The sequence below is a fragment of the Lepidochelys kempii genome, chromosome 11 (genome assembly GCF_965140285.1).
Source record: "Lepidochelys kempii isolate rLepKem1 chromosome 11, rLepKem1.hap1, whole genome shotgun sequence".
Lineage (NCBI taxonomy): Eukaryota > Metazoa > Chordata > Testudines > Cheloniidae > Lepidochelys > Lepidochelys kempii.
This window is the reverse complement of record NC_136390.1, coordinates 5,457,222-5,478,155: the sequence shown is the minus strand read 5'-3', so window position 1 is coordinate 5,478,155 and position 20,934 is coordinate 5,457,222.

Below are 20,934 nucleotides of genomic sequence, written 5' to 3'. Positions count from 1 at the left end.
CCATAGACTGGAAGCAGACGAAAACCCAAGACCCAGATGCCTCCAAGCTTTGAGGAACTTTGGGTCTAGTTCCAAACTTTGTAGCCGGATTCCATTTTCACTGCAACAGATTCAGTAGCTCTGTTATTTGAAAGTGTCTTGTCTTTTCAGTTCGGCTTGGAGCTTATCTCTGTATTTACTTCTCATGTATTTATTTCTAGAATCTGGTAAACATTCTGAGCAAATGAGATCAAGGGCTGCTGCTGCCGAGAGCACATGAAAGTGTCCTGACATCTGCTACAACTAGAGCAAAGCAGGAAATGCTGTACCACTCCCATGAAAAGTTTTCAAGATTTCAAAACATTTTGCCATCATGAGTCAAGATAAAAAGTCAAGATCTTGAAAATGTTTGCGAATCAAAAATCTGGAGAAAAAAAAACAGACCCTCAGTTCAGGTCAATTAAAAATGGTTTGTTTTGATTTCAATCATTTTAGTTTTTTTTTAATTATTTGCTAAAAACAACCTGAAATTTCAAAACCAAAAAACCAGAACTCTTTGTTTCAAAAAAGTCGAAATGAGACGTTTCTCTTTCCATGGGCTGCTCTCTCTTTCCAAGCATCACTCGTTCATGTCCTCAGCAATGCAACACAACTGGCCTTCTACATATTTCAGATCCACAGTCCAGTGTCCTGTTGGAAGGGGTGCAAATCTGTAACAGGGCGATGGGAACCGTATATGCAGCATTGCCTTTCCCTCCTCCTACTATTTATAAAGGTCGTGATCCTGAAAGGTGCTGAGGACGCTCCAGCCCCCTGACTTCAGATTAGGCTGTAATGATATCTCCTCATGTGGAAGCTGGGAGATGTTTCCAGTACCTGCATTTACCATAGGTTCTGCAAAACTATTGAGCAGCACTGGGGAAAAAGGCTACTCACAAAGATGTTTAGAGGAGCATGACAGAGCATTGGGCAACAGCAGCTGAACCAGGACCCTGATCACTGACTCACCAAGTAAATCACCCCCAGAGTAAACCTGCGGGCAAAGCTGTGCCTAACTGATAGATTGGGATGGGCTGGAGAGAGCTACGAGGCTGATTAACCCATTAGCCCATTAGCCCAGAAAGTAGAAAGGCACAGGAAGGAAGTGCTTAAGTGGGGAGGGATAGCTTGGTGGTTTGAGCAGTGGCCTGCTAAACCCAGGGTTGTGAGCTCAATCCTTGAGGGGGCCAGTTAGGGATTAGGGTAAAAATTGGGGATTGGTCCTGCTTTGAGCAGGGGGTTGGACTAGATGACCTCCTGAGGTCCCTTCCAACCCTGATATTCTAAGGGGGAGGAGAGAGATTGAGAGCCAGATCTCTCAGGGGGAAGATACTTTCTGTCTCCCCCCTCACTGGCTAAGCATGCAGAGGGGTGTATGCTATTGTAAATACAGAGCTGCAGAAGTTTGTCAGGGTGGAGGGAAGAGCGCTGTAAATAAATTACCCAATGTCTTTGACCAGAAGAAGGTCTCCAAGCAGGTTGTAGGTAGAAAAGAGAGAGGAAGGGGATGCAGCCCTGTCACAGGGGGACACTCAGAAATAACAGTGTCACTGCCAATTCACTCTTGAGGAGCAGGGAGTAACCATCACTTTTTAGATGCTCTGGGGCTGAGTCCGATTCTCTTACTCACATTGACTAGCGTAATGCTTCCCCTGAAGTCAATATGACAGGATGGAACAGTTGGAGTGGGGTGACCGACAGCTTGGAGGGAAGTCCTGTGAATGAATGGGATGGTGGGTTATGTTTAATGTCAAAAAGGCTGTTCCCTTTTGCTCATAATGGGGGAAACCGACGCTGCCTTTATGAGCTGCCACTGTTCTGAAATTCCTCTCTCATCATTTAATCACATGCACTTACCTTGTATTGAAGCTCGAATGATTTGTACGCTCCATGTTTCTGCTGAATTACAAGGAGAAATATATTAACCGAAAATGAATAGCATCATGTCAGTTAAGGGCAAGTATTTATTTCTCGGAAGCTGCAGTTATGTTCTGCTGTGCTGTCATCATGTCTATAGGGCAGCTGCATCCAGTCTAACGGGTGAATCACCCTTCTTCATTCTGTGGTTTGATTTATACCCCTCAAGTTTTGGCCACTCTTCCTGCCACTCTCATTTATCATCGCTGGCCATCAAATATTTCTAATACCCGGAGCCATTTCTTCCACCATCTCACACTTCATGTGATTTACACCTGTGCAAAGAAGGCTATCGAATCAGCATGGCAGCATTGCATGTTCACTTTACACAGGCATAAATGGTGCCCGGTCATGAGAATCTGGCTCCATGGGTGCGTAGCCAAAACCCCTCAAGGATCATAGCCATCAAGAAACACATTTGTGTCTCTGGAGCCACTAAGCCTATCTTCTTCCTGTGAAGGAAAGGTCTCAAATCAGGCCCAGTAAGGGAGCAGATCACAAGCTTGAGTCCTCTCTTGAAACGCCATCAAAAGTGACCTAGCTTTCAGCCAAGTGCAGTCAGTATGAGAGACTTCATGTTGCCATGCAATTCTTTAGAGTTATTATTTTTCTGAGGTCAAAATAAAACTGCACTAAGTGGAAGAACAGTGAAGTGGCTTAGTACTTTCAAAGACTATATTAGTTGAAAGTATTCAGTTTCCACTGTCAGAAAAGAGCTGTCTTTGGAGTGGTACCTAAAAGAGATACAGCTGTACATATAAGTTCTTTAGGGCAAGGACCATTTTTTCTTCTGTGTTTGCACAGCTCTTAATACAATAGGGTCCTGGCTCCTGAGTGGGCCTTCTCAGTGATTCTGTAATGCACATAATAAATTATAATTAATAAATATGTATGCAGGTCAACAATAGAAAGAACATCATCTACTGGCCCACAAGAATACACAGCCTTGTTCTTAAGTGAGTAGGTTTCACAAAGTTGTAGCTGCGCACTGCAAATGACTGCCTGAGAAAGGAGCCATGAGCACCCTCCTCCAGTTCTAAAGAGAGTCACAGGAACTGGAAGTCCATTGTGTGTAGCCAAAGCTAGGAGTATACGAAGCAAGCTGTGGAACACCCACACCCAGACCTGTGGTCCTTGGACTCTACCCAATTATGCCTGTATTGATGGCTTGACTCTTTCTGCCCCTGGCACCACTTTAGAAGACTGCAGAGAGATGAAGGGCATACTCTAGTTACAGAAGGAAGGAATCAGATATCCTGATGTCCCACCGTTTTTTGTCTATCTAGTTGCTAGAACATATTTATTTCTCCAGTTCCTGCAGTCTCCATGGAACAGTTCACGTTAGGGTTATAGCCCCATACGTTATAATTTAACCATATTTATGATCTCACTTCTCATCACTGCAACCCTTCTCACTTGATTTCCTTTTTTTCCCTCTGGGGGTTCGGGGCTCTGAGATTTCTCATGTTTCCCTGTCTCATTCTACCCACCCTCAGAAGCCCCATGTCACAGTGACTTTTCTGAGGATCCAGCAAGCACTTGGTCTAGCTCCCTCCAGAGTGGGTCAACATCACTCCCCCGTGCCAGACAATCACTGGAGGAAAGCTGAGGTGCAGCCTCCCCTCTCCTTAGGGTCTGAGGATATTGGCTGCAACACTACCAGCCCCAGTGAGACAAGGGACAAACCTGTTTTCAATGCCAGCTTGCTGCACAAAGCAAGGATGAGCAAAAACTGGACCAAGTTCACCACAAAGTCTGAGTCTAGGAATTACCACTCCAATGGAATCCAATACAATTTGCAACAAGGGTATTCGAAATCGGAACCCAGATCTGAATCTGACAGCTGACACCAATCTTTAATATAATGGGCTGAGACAAAATCCCAGTTCCAAACAGCCACAAGCTCTGGGATGCTGAACATTCAGCTCTAGACCTGGATTGAAACGTTGTGGGTTGAACATGTGCCTAAAAAAATTTCAGCTAACTGTACACCCATGTCTTCAGTGATCTCTATAGTAATAATCAGTCATTTTGTTTATATTTGCTCCTTGCCACCAAATTGCTTGGGGCACTGTACAAGCAAACAATAACCAAATAATGCAACTCAAAGCAAAGCCAATCTAACACAGTGTACATGGGGCTAGACCTTAAGAACAAATGAAAACTTAAGTTAGTACAGAATACAGCTGCCTGCCTATTGAGAAGCATTTCCTGCTGAGGATTCACCGTGTTGGTTTTGACACATTTCCAAACTGGCCTTAATCCTCTGGCTTTAATTCTCTTCCTCATCGGGATGATGTGAGGCTTACTTCATTTTCCTTTGGAAAGCACTTGGAGATCCTGGGATGAAAAGTGCTACAGAAGGCCAGAAGGTTATTCTACTATAAGTGAGCTTCACAGTCTATAAGAAGAATTTGGCAGTGGCAATGTGTATCTAACTTTCAAATGTGGGCATCCTAATAGAACATCCAAATCCTACATTAGATGCTCAAGTTCCCACCTAAACCTATTTTGATCTTGGTCCTACAGATCTGTGATCAATGTACTGCAAGAGGTTCCAAATTATTGTGATCCAGCGCAAATGCAAGTGGAGGCTACCCAGGGGTGCAAGTAAGGTTTAGTACTAGGCATAATCCTCCAGCTTGGGTAAGGCTAATTCTCAAGCCCACTGCACTCGTGCTGCCTTATTTGCAATTTAATTGAATAGAAAAGGGGCAGCTCATGGGTGGAGAATGACCACAGTGGTTTAAGGGCAAACTTCATCGTGCAAATGAAGTACTCTATGGCAACTCTATGGCAACCTCACAGGTGTCTTCTCATGAATGAGGAACTAAGTTACCCTGCATTCCTTATCCTGCTTCCCACTTCCCACAACACTCCACACTCCAGTGCTGGGTAAGATTGAGCCGTAAATGACCATGTCATGACATATTGATCTGAGTGTCCATATGCAGGATTTGGATGTCCTGTTATTGATCCTAAAGTAGAATGCATCCGATGAAGTGAGCTGTAGCTGATGAAAGCTTATGCTCAAATAAATTTGTTAGTCTCTAAGGTGCCACAAGTACTCCTTTTCTTTTGTGGATACAGACTAACATGGCTGCTACTCTGAAACCTAAAGTAGAAAACAGGGAATCGTCCTAAGATCTCATTACATTTTTCAGTTATTCTTTCAGTATACTCTTGCTTTTGATAGCTCTGGTAGGTTATCAATGCAAGTACCATAACTAACTTCTCAGGGAACAAAGAAGCGGGTTTGCCAACTAACGCATACCCTTGGATGGGATAGATATGACTCTCTGCATGACCTTGAAACCCGAGAGATCCCTAATACAGCTGACAAGGGAATGACAAAGAGGGTTTTGCTTTGTAGTCAGCCAGAAAGTGGAAATCCATCTGATAGGTGTCACAACATCTTGTCTGCTAGCTAATCCTTGAGGAATAGAGGAAACCAGCTTGGTTTGCATGCCAGTTACTGCAGTTTTACTCCCCCAGCAGAGAGGAGAAAATAGAGAGTAAACTCCAAAGTAAAGAACTTGTTTAAGGTACAACAGGGAGGGTAAGAGAAGGCATATTTGAAACAGATCCTTGTATCTGAGCTAGAGTACTTCCAACAGCCTATCCAGGCCCATTAAAGGATTAATCCATTTCTGGGGGCAAGAATAGGCAATAGACTGTTTACAACTGGGGTTCAAATATGGGTTTGGATGGAGGCATAGATTGATTGTCCATCTCTCTGAGGTATTTCTAGGGCACCCATCACTCCGGTGCCTTGGTGCCACCAAGGCACATCAGGAATTATCCTTTCAATAAATATCTACTTTAATTCAATCCTTTCAATGCTTCCTCATGGGTCAGGTTTTCTAAACCTTTTATCATTTTTGTTGCTCTCCTCTGGACTCTCTCCAATTTGTCCACGTCCTCCTTAAAGTGTGGCACCCAAAACTGGACACATCACTTCAGCTGAGGCTCACCGGTGCTGAGTAGTGGAACAATTGCCTCCCGTGTCTTGCATCCAACGCCTCTGTAATACACCCCAGAAAGTCATTTGCCTTTTTCTCAACACCATCACACTATTGTCTCATATGCACTTTGTGGTCCGCTATAATCCTCAGCTTTTTTTTGCAGTGAAATACTAGCTCCCTGCTCTCGTTCAAACCCTTATTAGCCCCTTCAGTTCCCTGGACCAAATGCTCCCATTTGCTCTTGATCTCACTCACCACTCAGTTTTAGCATTGTGGTTGCTCTCCTTACCATTTTTCTCTTTTCAAAGCCGCATTGCCCAAAACTGAGCTCTGTCTTCCTCAGTTGAGGACTAGCCGGTGCCCAGAGCAGAATAATTCCCGCACCTCTTTATGTGATGCTCCTATTAATGCAGCTGCAACACAGCACTTGCTGTTTTGTTCTGGTTTTGGTCGCAGCATCATATTCAATTTATCCTTGGCTCTATAAAGCCCGGGACCCAGATGTATCTCTGCGATGCAGCTACCTAGTCAGGGTGATTAGGAACTCAGCGGTGAACTAACCGCAAGGTAGCCGCAATAAAGGAGCGGTGTTGTTCTTTATCTCTATCTCCAAGCAACAGTCAAGATGAGGGAGGGTTCCTCCCTCTTTTCCTTTTTGTTTTCTACAGCTGCTTACCACAAAAAACTGTTGAAAATGTTGCTGCTATTTGGATTTAATGAGTCCTCCGCTCTACCAAAGGGTTGATACTTTCCTCAGACAAAAAAAAAATGTTTTCTTCAAGACTGTAAAAGTCTGGGCAGTGGAAGGGAGGAATGAACTATGACAGCAGCAGCCCATGCCCCCTCAATTATGATTAGTCTGATAATGACTATCTGTCATGGTCATGGCACCCAATCCTGGTCCCACTCACCACAGTAGGAGCAGGACTGGAGACTCTATTATTATTTTATTTATTTGGATTATCGTGGCACTGAGAAGCCCTAGTTAAGGGGCCAGGACCCCACTGTGTTAGGGGCTACACAGCCACAGAACAGGAAGAAAGCCTTCCCCGAGAGGCTTAGACCCTGAGCGATAGTAACGTGGTCACGGTGCCCGGTCCTGGTCCAACTCACCTCAACGGGAGCAGGCCAGGCACCTGTACCTGGTAGTGGCTGAGAGAGCACCCATTAGCACTGTTACTGCTGTTTAGCTAACATGGCGTGGGGGTAAGAAGGGTATTTTGAACATGGACAGATAGGGCTAGAGAGTAGCTCAGCCCCTGGCCTAGGTCCCCAAAGATGGGGAGGATGTGCAGTCCCCCAAGGCAGTACCTGTGCTCTCCTGAGCTCAAGGATGGCATCCTATTGCAAGCAAGCCAACCCTAAGCTGGATGGGGTAGAGGAAGAGCCATAGACCCCCCTCTGTGGTCAGCCAGCCAGCCAGTGCACACTGCACCCTCTCACACCTTGTCTACACTCGCAGCAGCTCACAGGGTATGTGCCTCTACACCGCGCACAGTGTGTCCACACTCACTACTCTGTGTAGCTACACCGGGTGGCAAAAGGCTCTGGAGCAGGGAGACGACTGCACTGCTAAAAAATGGTATTATTGTAGCAGCTTAGGAGCCCTAGTGATGCGCCAGGATCCCATTGTGCAAAGTGGTGCGCAAACACAAAACAGGAAGAAAACCCCTGCCCCAAAGGGCTTAGACCCTGAGTGCAACTAAGGTGGTCATGGAGCAGTGTTGACATGGGAGGCATTGCTTGGGCATGGAGAGAGCTGTGTGGACTATATACCCTGGGGGTTCAGCCGTGTAGGGCACTCTACTCTACCCTGCTTGCCTCAGCCATGTCTCACCGTCTACACTGCCATTATATCCATGCTAGCTGGGCATGCAGTGTCTGTCCTCTGCACGCTGCCATGGGGGTAGACCTGTCATAGAATCATAGAATATCAGGGTTGGGAGGGACCTCAGGAGGTCATCTAGTCCAACCCCCTGCTCAAAGCAGGACCAATCCCCAATTAAATCATCCCAGCCAGGGCTCTGTCAAGCCTGACCTTAAAAACCTCAAAGGAAGGAGATTCCACCACCTCCCTAGGTAACGCATTCCAGTGCTTCACCACCCTCCTAGTGAAAAAGTTTTTCCTAATATCCAACCTAAACCTCCCCCACTGCAACTTGAGACCATTACTCCTTGTTCTGTCCTCTGCTACCACTGGGAACAGTCTAGATCCATCCTCTTTGGAACCCCCTTTCAGGCAGTTGAAAGCAGCTATCAAATCCCCCTTCACTCTTCTGCAGACTAAACAATCCCAGGTCCCTCAGCCTCTCCTCATAAGTCATGTGTTCCAGTCCCCTAATCATTTTTGTTGCCCTCCGCAGGATGCTTTCCAGTTTTTCCACATCCTTCTTGTAGTGGGGGGCCCAAAACTAAACACAGTACTCCAGATGAGGCCTCACCAATGTCGAATAGAGGGGAATGATCACATCCCTCTATCTTCTGGCAATGCCCCTACTTATACAGCCCAAAATGCCGTTAGCCTTCTTGGTAACAAGGGCACACTCTTGACTCATATCCAGCTTCTCGTCCACTGTAACCCCGTAGGTCCTTTTCTGCAGAACTGCTGCCTAGCCATTTGGTCCCTAGTCTGTAGCGGTGCATGGGATTCTTCCGTCCTAAGTGCAGGACTCTTCATTTGTCTTTGTTGAACCTCATCAGATTTCTTTTGGCCCAATCCTCTAATTTGTCAAGGCCCCTCTGTATCCTATCCCTACCCTCCAGCATATCTACCACTCCTCCCAGTTTAGTGTCATCTGCAAACTTGCTGAGGGTGCAGTCCACGCCATCCTCCAGATCATTAATGAAGATATTGAACAAAACTGGCTCCAGGACCAATCCTTGGGGCACTCCGCTTGATACCAGCTGCCAACTAGACATGGAGCCATTGATCACCACCCGTTGAGCCTGATGATCTAGCCGGTTTTCTATCCACCTTATAGTCCATTCATCCAGCCCATACGTCTTTAACTTGCTGGCAAGAATACTGTGGAAGACCGTATCAAAAGCTTTGCTAAAGTCAAGGAATAACACGTCCACTGCTTTCCCCTCATCCACAGAGCCAGTTATCTCGTCATAGAAGATAATCAATGGCAATTAGATTAGTCAGACATGACTTGCCCTTGGTGAATCCATGCTGACTGTTCCTGATCACTTTCCTCTCCTCTAAGTGCTTCAGAATTGATTCCTTGAGAACCTGCTCCATGATTTTTCCAGGGACTGAGGTGAGGCTGACTGGCCTGTAGTTCCCCAGATTCTCCTTCTTCCCTTTTTAAAGATGGGCACTACATTAGCCTTTTTCCAGTCATCCGGGACCTCCCCCAATCGCCATGAGTTTTCAAAGATAATGGCCAATGGCTCTGCAATCACACCTGCCAACTCCTTTAGCACCCTCGGATGCAGCGCATCCGGCCCCATGGACTTGTGCTCAACCAGCTTTTCTAAATAGTCCTGAACTACTTCTTTCTCCACAGAGGATATCCTGTATCCTGCCTTCATTCTGGGTGCTCTATGCACCTTGGAGGTGCCCCCCTGAAATGGTTCTGACTCCGCACCATCAGCTAACCATGGCCAAGCCTGTGGGCACAATCCCGCCCATTGTATTTTGCCAATGCCATCTGTTCCTTTTTTTAAAAGGAAGTTTGTGGCTCATTGACTGAAGATAAATGTACTTTCAGAATATTCTTCAGTGCAACTATATTATCCGTCTCAGCCCCAAATGTTCAGATATCACAGTGATCGGCACCACATAACAACCTGGATGAGACACACAGGCAGTACCTTCCAACTACAACAAGCACGCTAAGGACAACATTGAGGGTTGTTTATTTCTAAGCTTGGAGGCTTACAGACCCTAAGCGTTCACAGCATTTTGAGAGATACACCTGCTTATATAAACCATGAGTCCCACTGAAGTCAATGGCAAAACTCCCTTTGACTTCAGAGGCTGCTGCTTTTGGTCCCATCTTTCTCGTATTTCTTTAGTGCCCATTTCAGTGCACCGGCATGACAACAAATACTTTATTTTTACGAGCACATCACTTCGTGCTGTCTGTTCCCCTCCTGAATCCCTGGTCCCCTGTCTGATTCAATAATGGAAGACATTGTCTTCAGGGCACGGATTAATTCCTCAGAAGAAACAGAGTTCTATTAGCCAGGATGGGCAGGGATGGTGCCCCTAGCCTCTGTTTGCCAGAAGCTGGGAATAGGCAACAGGGAATAGATCACTTGATGATTACCTGTTCTGTTCATTCCCTCTGGGGCACCTGACATTGGCCACTGTTGGAAGACCGGATACTGGGCTAGATGGACCTTTGGTCTGACCCAGTCTAGCCGTTCTTATATTCTTATCCAGGATTCATACTAATATGTTCCCTAGGAGCATATGCTGCCCTCACCTGTACCCCTCCATTTTGAATACAGTGTGCCAGATATGCAGGAAATAGTGAATGTGACAGGAGCCACTGGACTCAGAGCCACGTGATGGGGTATTTACCTTTTGTGACTCAGGCCCATGTTTAATGATGGAGGCCTTTGTTACGGTGAGGTCCCACTGCAAGGGGTGGGGAGGAGTGGAGAAGCAGGTAGCATCGGAGGGCCTTGTCCCCCAGGTCCCTATATGCCACAAAACACAACTCCAAGTGGACTCCCTTGAGTAAAGAATGCAGGGAGAATTTGGTGGGATGGAGCTGATAAATCCCCAAATGCATGGTTAGCCCCAGATCCATAAATAAATATCCATAGATAAAGCCCCAGATCCATTAGAGGGGCTGCAGTCTAGTGCAGCCTGGAGACCAGAGTAGTTGCGATGGTCAAGCTTTATGACCCTGGAGACAGGATTCCTTTACACACACCCTGCCCTCCCACCCACACACATCCCTCAGATCTTCCCAGACGGTGTGCTGTTTTTAGGAACTGGCCACTGGAAAGTATTACAGGGTGGAAAGCAGTACAGGAAATGACAGAACGGGCAAAGAAATGTCTCTAAACAGAATGTGATCAGCCTTCACCAACCTTTTCAGGAACATCGTTCATTTTCAGGCCTGAGTTTTTAGTGAGGAAACTGCAGAGGTTGGGCAAACTCATGCAACTTCTGGCAAGTTCAGTCTCAGGGAAAGTTTCATGGCAGGTTAGTTTTCTGTCTCCCTTTCTAACCCTCACATCTTTCTATAAAGAGAGAGGGAAATAATACAGCTTCCCTGTCAGATGGCTGAACCCAGGCTCTTTCACTTTACAGCTGGGCTCCCCCTCTGCAAAACAGGAAACAAACACTTATTATTGAAATTGCCAGCCCTGGTTCCAATTCAAACCAGGGCCCTGGTGACATTAGAGTAGCAACGATTTTTTCAAGGATGACTTTGAAGCAACATGATTCAGTGCTCCACATCTCTTATTGATTTTGGCTGCTGAATGTTTTATGACAAGGAGTCGCCCTGCATGCATTCTGAACTGGAGATCAATAGGCTGCTTAAGATGTCATGCCGTGTGTACTTGATTGACGTGCTTCCTTCCCTCCACCCCCACCCCTTTGAGTGTTGGCCAGTTTCCATGTGCATCCATTGAATGGTTTCACCTACTGGGATATTGCCCTTCTGCTGTCCACTCCTAATAGATTGGACCTCCAGCTGGCCTACAGATTTTCTTATTATCATTGTAATTAGCTTCAGGGCACCTGGAAACTTCTGTGAAGATAAATAAAGAGAGCTCAGAAAGAATACACTTTCCTTCCAACTTCAAAGTTTCCCTCTCATAAATAGAAGCCGAGAAAACAGTTGTGTCGTTTGAAGAGTGCATCTTCTCATCTTCACATTCACAAAAAATGCTGTGACTCTTCATGAAAGAACCTTCTTCCTCCAGTAGGCAAGAGGTTAGTCCAGTCTCCATAATCTTGTCTCCGCTGAAGAGATTGCCAACAAGAGGGCAAAACAGGGCTAAAAACTGCTGGCAGTTTTGCTGACGTGGACACCTTTTCACCAAGAACTGCACTGAGATCTGCCACCTCACTTCACATACAGCATCAAATGGTAACACCTTTTAGTAGCTACCAAATTGGATTAGATTTGAAGGGAGAATCTAGAAGTGAAAGACTCAAAACCCCAGTCCCTTAAACTATCCAGTGCCGCCAGTTTACTAATGAGGAATGCATTTTATTTGAAAGGTTATAATTGAATTTAATACCAAGCAGCACACTTGCTAAAGAATGATGACAACAAAACCCAGGCCCCAAAATATTTCCTGAACCCTGTACTTGCCTTTTCTTTACATCGTTTATGAGCAATAAATTCCATCCATTGGGGTAAAAAGGACGAACAATGTGGCGGAGATGTATTTGAAAGAGACACAAATCAAATCACTTCTAACACTGTCCGGAGGCTACATATAAGTGGATTCTGCTTTAAATCCCAGAGGTGCTGTAATGCTGCTGGAAAGTCACTAATGCCATTTTAGTGACTTCTGTATTGTTATCTTCTGCTTTAAAAGGCATTAATCTAGTGTAGCAGAAATGTATGAGGTAAACAAGTCAGAGAGAGAGCTCACACTGGGCAAGTCTATGCTGCTGGGTCTTCAAGAGTAATAATTACTAGTCATCAGTCATTAGAACCAGCTGCAGATTCTTTCCTTCTCTCTGCTGTCACTTTATCTACTTTATCTTTATAGCTGCTTTCAACTACCTGAAAGGGAGTTCCAAAGAGGATGGATCTAGACTGTTCTCAGGTAGCAGATGACAGAACAAGGAGTAATGGTATCGAGTTGCAGTGGGGGAGGTTTAGGTTGGATATTAGGGAAAAAAATTCACTAGGAGGGTAGTGAAGCACTGGAATGCATTACCTAGGGAGGTGGTGGAATCTCCTTCCTTAGAGGTTTTTAAGGTCAGGCTTGACAAAGCCCTGGCTGGGATGATTTAGTTAGGGATTGGTCCTGCTTTGATCAGGGGGTTGGACTAGATGACCTCCTGAGGTCCCTTCCAACCCTGATATTCTATGATTCTGTGATCTTTCTTTGACAAGGCCACCAAAGGGAGAGGGATATTTCATCTGGATATTCATGTGGCACCTTTTCCCTCTCACTCACCCTGGTGTAAATTAGACATAACTCCACCAGAGTCAGTGGAGTAAATCCGTATGAAAGCAGTGTGAGTGACAGCACTGCAGAACAAAATCAACGTTGACATTTGGAATTTTCTCACCAAAATCGGATTCCATTTTTTGACCAGCTCTCTGCACTGCAATATAGAGCTCACACAAGAGGCCATGAAGCTACAGGAAAGTTTGATCAGCATTTATGTTCAGATTAGAGCTGTTCGGCAGTTGTTGATCAAAATGTTCTGGGGGTAGGGTTCAGTGGAAAATGGCTTTTTGGTAGCGGAAAAGAACAGTTATTTTCATGGACATTTTTCAGGTTTTCATAAAAAAGAGAGAGAGACTTTCATTTGCCATAAGCTGAAAATCATAAAATCATAGAAAGGTAGGGCTGGAAGGGACCTCAAGAGTCCATCCAAGAGTCCAAGTAAACATTGACCATCCCTGACAGGTCTAACCTATTCCTAAAAACCTCCAATGATGGGGATTCCACAACCTCCATTGGAAGCCTATTCCAGTGCTTAACTACACTTATAGTTAGAAAGTTTTTCCCTAATATCTAACTTAAATCTCCCTTGCTGCAGATTAAACCCATTATTTCCTCTCCTACCTTCAGTGGGCATGGAGAACAATCAACCACCATCCTCTTTATTACAGCCTTCACCATATTTGAAGATTGTTATCAACCCCCCTCTTAGTCTTCTTTTCTTAAGACTAAACAAGCCTGTTTTTTTTAACCTTTCCACATAGGTCAGGTTTTCTAGACCTTTTATAGTTTTTGTTGCTCTCCTCTAGACTGTGTCCAATTTATCCACACCCAAAGGTGGACATAAATGCGCTGAAGCCTCTCTACTTCCGACTGGGACAATTACCTTCAGTGCCTTTCCTACGACGCACCTGTTAATACACCCCAGAGTGTTATTAGCATTTTTCACAAGTGTACCACATTGTTGACTCATATTCAGTTTGTGATCCCGTAGAGCCCCCAGATCCTTTTCCGCAGTACTATTGCCTAGCCAGTTATTCCATTTGATTTTCCCTTCCTCAGTGTAATATTTTGCGTTTGTCTTTACTGAATTTCATCTTGTTGATTTCAGACCAATTCTCCAATTTGTCAAGATCATTTTGATGTATTAATTGTACTCCAAAGTGTTGTAACCCTTCCCAGATTGGAGTCATCCACACATTTTATAAGCATGTTCTTCACTCCATTAGACAAGTCATTAATGAAGATGTTGAATAGACCAGACCCAGGACTGACCCTGCGGGATGCCACTAGAATATGTCCTCCCAGTTTGATAGAGAACCATTGATGACTAATCTCTGAGTATGGTTTTCAACCAGTTTTGCAGCCAACCCTATAGTACTTTCATCTAGATTGCACTTCTCTAGCTTACTTATGTGAATATCATGTGCAACTGTGTCAAAAGCCTTACTAAAATCAAAATATATCATGTCTACACCACTTCCCCCCATCCATTACACCAGTAACCCTGTAAAAGAAGGGTGTTTGGTCTGAAAATGACCAAAAATGTTTGGTTTTAAAATGATTTTTTTTCTATGCAGTCTTGCTAAAAACGGGAACGTTTTCAGGTTTTCAGTATTTTCACAAAAAAACTTGAAAAAGTCTTAAGAAAAATTTGAAAAATGAAAAAAAATTAATTTAATTTTTCTGCCTAAAAAAAATTCCAAGCAGCTCTGGTTGGGATGGCCTCATTACTCACTAATAGCCTCAACATGTATCAATGGCCTTTCTGTATATTTAATAAAGTACCCGTGTCTTGCTGCTTGGGAACCAGAATTTAAGTTCTGTGGGGGAAAAAATCTGAATCAGAACAAAAACCAAAATTTCAACCTTTCCCATGAAACAAAATATTCTTTAAAAAAATGGTTTGGGATCAACTGTAACATTTTGAATCAAATTTAACTTTTTAATTTTATTTTATTTATTTTTTGTTTTATTTTATACATTATACATTTATTTTATATTGTTATAGTTTGCAATATAAAATAAACAAAAATGAACCTTTTAATGAAAAATCTAAATGTTCTTATCAAAATGCTTCTTTTCCATTTTTTCCCTACATAAAATGTCATGAAAATCGACATGTTCCCTCAGAAAGTTTCAGTCTTGATGAATCTGTATTTTTCCAACAGAAAAACATTCTATCAGGAAAATTTTGACCGGCTCTTGTTGCTGAAGAAGCAGGTCTGGGCTGATGAAATCATTCTGAATATCACTGTTCCAAGACTGAATATCGCCTACCCTATTCCTCAGACCAATGTGATTTCTAGGAAGAGAGAAAGAAATTCCATATTTGAGAGAAAAAAGGAGGTACAGTCATAAGTAAGCAGGGGAACCGTTCTGCTGTTGTGGGGAACTTCCCTGGTTTCTATACTATCCTGGAGGAATCTGAGGGTGAAAGGATCTGAGTCCCTGAGCCAACTTCCTTGTGCCTGCCTGGCCTTGCGGACTTCTATTCCTCTCTCCCATGTAGCCCAGGAACTATAGGGGCTTAACCCCCAGTCTCATCATGCATCACTTAGGACAGTGTCTCCATTCGGGGTATTTTCTCCTCACTGGTCACTTCCCTGACCCAGTGATTGCTACATTGAGTTCAAACCACATGCAATTTGCTAAACAGCAACTGTAAAACCGTAAGGGGAAAACTGAGATGGTGAAAGGAACACAGCTATGGCACAGGGACACCGTAAAGAATGGTCTCTGGAACTCAAGACAGTTCACAGCCCGCGCTGATTCCAAGGGTCAGACACCTGCTCTGGTGGCAGTGACATGGCCTCAGGATCTAAGGGGCAGGACCCTTCTCCCCAACATCGGCTCTGCCGTCGGGGGTCATGTCCCCCCTCCAAGTCTGGCCTGCAAGGTCCTCTTGTCTGGTGACATCCCCCACTGCTGGGCCTTCTCTGCCCAAAGTCCCCAGCTCATTCTCCCCAGCCACTTATTGCATACAGCTGCAGTTTACTTGTGGAACAGTAGCCCTTTCTCTACCCCAACTCCGGCCCCGTGGCTTGCTGGCCACTGTAGCTTGGTCCTGGCTCACCATTGGTGCAGTTGGTCTCTGTTGCTCTGGTTGTGGCCCCTCCATCTCGGGGCTGCTTCACTCTCCCCAGCTCACCCAGGGGACAGGCCCTGGGCTCTATGACTCCCTCATTGGCCTGCCCGTCCTATTAATCTAGCTCACTTGGAGTGCTGGCCTCTCCTCATCAGCCCTGAAGACCTGTCACCCTCCTGACTCCTCTTTGGCCCTTCCCCTTTCTCTGGGTATTGGGAGAAGGCCAACCAAGAAAACCCACTACATTTCAGTAAAGGGTCAACAGCCCCCTTAGCCTTAAAAAAGTGTTGGGGTGGACCACAAGTGACAATGCATGAGTTTTGCAGCAGCGTTGAGGATGTCGCTGGGATAGTAACATTCTGAAAGGCACATATCCCCCTCTCCCGCACAGTGATTGCACCTATAAAGAAAGATTTCTGTAGCAGGATGTCATTTCTAAGTCAGCTTTTGATGGCTGCTCAGACGTTTGCTATGTTAGGAGCAGCCCCAAGGGAGATTAATTAGTGAGCAGAGTGCGGGTGGGGTTTTCAGAGATGCTTGGGTAATCATTACCACTCACACACACACATATATAGGCTTGGAAAAATTAGATTTTTATTGGTAAAAATCAGCAAACATCAATTTCACCATACTCAAACTGAGGGGAAAAATATTTCCACCCATAATAAAATGTACAGCTAGGCAAAGAAAGACAAGTGCTGCTTCTGAACTTCTTAGAGTTTGATTTAAGGATATTTACTTTGAATATTTTGACATTTGATGTTGACAATTTGTGTTTTAATGATTATAAAGCTTGAAGTTTTTTAATCTCAATGTCTACTGTCGTCAAATAATTTCTGTCTGGTCCCCACCATCATTTCCCACAATGGTGAGAAATTAAATAGGTAACAATAGAAAAAAAAGCTGAAAAATAAACATTGATATCCATCAGAATTATTTTAAAAATCAAATTCTACCATGCCTACATATATATAGATAGATAGATGGTCAGATGCTACAGAAACGGGGGCATATACATGCGGGGAGGGGGGGAGAGTATATCAAAGTCCTTGTGGAATGTGAACAGCAGAATTAAAGATTTCCGGAGCTGGATTTCTGACCCTTCAAGCAAATAAAGTTTTATGGAGAATGAAATGATCATTCTTGGTGGCTGGGGGCCCTCCTGTCAGAGCAGCGGCTGACGTGACTAGGGATATTGAGAGTTTAATCCTCCTTCCCTGTTGTGTGCTCTGTGGAATCACTTCTATCCCCTTTTTAGCCTGAGTTAGAAAACAAAGATCAAACAAGTCTGGTTTTTAACATTCTTCACTGACAGGCGATCCTGTGGCTGGTCCGTGTCAGGCTGCTTCAAGCAGACAACACTCTGTCCATTTTACCCAGCATCCATTTGAGAAGCTATCAGGGGCCTGATTCTCCAAGCACCTTGTGTCGTAGAATGGTAGCATTTCACACTGACTTTGCACTGGTGCAAGCCACATTAACTTCGCACTGGTGAAGACACCAGGGAATCGTGCCTGGGATGTTTCCAAGGAAGGGAAGGCAGCCGTAGCAGGAATGGAGTGGGGCTACTGGGACAATTCACGTCACTGCAAGGGAGGGAAGAAGGCTGCAGAGAGAAAGGGGATGGCTCTGGAATGTCAGCGAGCCATTAAGGAAGGAGGATAGGCTGTCAGGAGAGATAGTATCTCCCAGGATTTGGATACAAAGGCAACTGTCTGTGAAGTGTTCATCCAGTGTTCATGGCTTTGCAATAACCCTCATGGTGTAGTGTGAGCTGGTGTCACCCTGCAGAGCTGCACGAAACTCACACTTTTGGTATGCATGAACGTTTATTTGCTCTGATGCAACAGCTGTCTTTGCGCCACAGGTGGGCCCATTCTAGTGTAGAAATCAGTCCATTGCAGCCTGAACATTTCCATTTTAAAAAGCTTCCCTGTCGAGTTTAGAAAGTAATGTGTGTGAGAGTGCGTGTGTACATGCAGGCGTATCTATGGATGTATGTGTCGATGCATCATTTTTGCTTGATACCTAGCCCTGCCAATGTGCAAGCACAACCCCCAGATGATGCAAGAATGAACTATCCCAGCTTTAAAGCAGGGAGCACACCTAGCCATGGGCATTTTTAAAACATCCGTGCATCAGGCACATCTGATCCTTGCAGTTTTACAGCTCAGCTGCTACTTAGGCACCTTAATGAAGTGGCCAGTTTGTCAGATACGCTCAGGGCTCAGCAGTGCTCATTGTTCTCACAATTGTAGTCACACGTGGATTAGAAGGACCGTTGCTCTGATCTGATCTAGCCATTCCGAGGGCGTTCGGTGGCTCCTAGGGTTTCTGTTGACCTTGACTAGCATTATTGTGTTTCATGGAGGGAGGGAGTTTCCGGGAGGGATGTGAAGGTGGGAGTATGATGCACTGGGACAGGGAGGGAGTTTGAGGCATTGTGGGAGCAACATGAAGAAGGCATGAAGATGAGAACGGGAGGAGAGGGCGGAGATGGTGTCTAGGTGAGATTTGTTAGTGAATTCACAGCAGGTGAATATGAATAGCGACCTGGCTGGGGTTTGAAGTTGCGCAGAGCCTTGAAGGAGTGGATGAGAAGACACTGAGCACAACAGATCACCAGCAGAGAGGTTCACAGTGGGGAGGGACAAGCGTGAGCAGCAGAACGCAACAGTGAAAAGACATGGCTGATGAAGTGTTCTATTGTAGCAAACTTGCCTGAGTGTGCTGACGGTTCTTGAAGACTTAAATTAAAGGTAGCAAGTAAGGCTGCGTGGGTGGGGGGATGAAACTGGTACAAAGATGTAGGGTGATATATGCCGTAAATCTGAGCGTGGCTGCATTACTAAATAGAGGCACGAGTCTTTTTTACTGTTACTTTGATTTCCCCGCTTTGTAATTTACTGCTGATTTCAATGGGCTTATTAAATCTTACAGTGTATCAGATGCTATGATCATGCCCTAGTTTTAAGATTGAATATAACACTGTTAGAACAGCTTCAAATGTCTTTCTAGCAGAATGACTAATGAGGGGGTTTGTTTCTTTGTTTGTTTGTTTTCTTTGCTTGCTTACAAAAAACTGTCAGCTAGAACTTAATATGCACTGAACCCCTCTCACTCACCCTAGCTGAAAGGGCTTGGAGTGGATTTGCTAAGTTGTTCTTCTGAATCTTTTCGACCTCATTCATGTTGGTACAGTGACACTGGGTAAAGCACATTCGTACAGTTGCTTGCTCTGATAACTCTCTCTTTCCTCCCCTCTCCTCCACAGGTTTCATGTCCCCTCTTAAATACATAGGACAAAAACTGCATCGAACCCAATTCTGCATGGCCTTGTAGCCATGGGGAAAGCATGGAGAGGCATGTTGCAGAAAAAGTCTGCAAGATTTTCATTTAGCACACTTATGACTGCCTAATAAACGCTGAGGTGAGATGTGGTAAGAGGAGAAGATTGGACTAGATCTTAGGTTATCAAGTGCAATTTTTATCTGAACTGGTAACACGCTTATAAAGCATAAACCAGTTTCTATTGACTGGGGTTTAGGTAGAAATTTCCCCTGGGATCTGAATATCCCATAAATGAGACTACTGCAGGGCTTCTTACATCTTCCTTTGAAGCACCTGGTACTTACCACTATTAAACAAAGGATACCAGACTAGATGGTCCATTGGTTTGATCCAGCATGGCAGTTCCTATGTGGAATCCTTGTCATTGGAAGATTTTAGGAACAGGTTAGATAGACAACTCTCAGGGGTAGTCTAGGTATACTTAGTCCTGCCTCAGTGTGGCGGGATGGACTAGATGACATCTTGAGGTGCCTTCCTGCCCTACATTTCTATGATTTCTATGAATATGTTGGCCAAGTTCTGCCCGACTCACCTCATTGCAAACCCATTGACATCAACAGATTGGAACCGGGTAAATCAGTGCTGAATTTAGCCAACTGGGGGACCAATAATCTCTTACAATATAGTAAATTTGATGTCCCCATTTCTCTATTAGCTAATAAATAATTTACATTATCTCCAGTTTAGCCCAGAGTATCTATCTGATGACATCCTTATAAATGACATCATAATGCATTTAGAGAACATTAGTTTGGAGGAATTTCTATTGGTGACGCTTAAATTCAAACCCACTGGCTGCTATTAATTTTGGGTCATTTCTTGGTGTTCTTAGTCAATCTCTACTAAGGTAAAACTCCCATTGACTTCTTTTTACCAGAGAACTGGCTTAGGTTGCTTATGCATACAGAACCAGAGCCCTGAGGCTGGTAACTTAATCATAGCACGGAAACCTGGAAAGCGTTGACTCAAAGTTATATTTATAAAATTTTGGAGGACTGCACAGAGTTCACAAACTTCAAAAAAGAGAGAAAATCGGGATACAGTTTAAGGGAGTGTCCGGGTACATCTTTTCCAGTCTAGCAAATTCCTTGTCCAGACACGCAAAATCAATGTGACGGTAACTGTTTAGTTATGAAGACTTGATATGGAGTGTGCCGTACATAATGCTTTCTTAGATGTCCTGGGAAGTATCTGTGTCAGACCCTATGTACTGCGCACAGATATAGGGCTAAATGCTCTCTGCTGCAGAGAAGAACTAATGCATACTAATTGCATGACCAAGACCAGAAAGTGATGGAAGGAGAACATAAGAATGGCCCTACTGGGTCAGACCAAGGGTCCATCTAGCCCAGTATCCTGTCTTCCGACAATGGACAGTGCCAGGTGCCCCAGAAGGAATGAACAGAACAGGTAATCATCAAAAAGAAAAGGAGTACTTGTGGCACCTTAGAGACTAACCAATTTATTTGAGCATGAGCTTTCGTGAGCTAC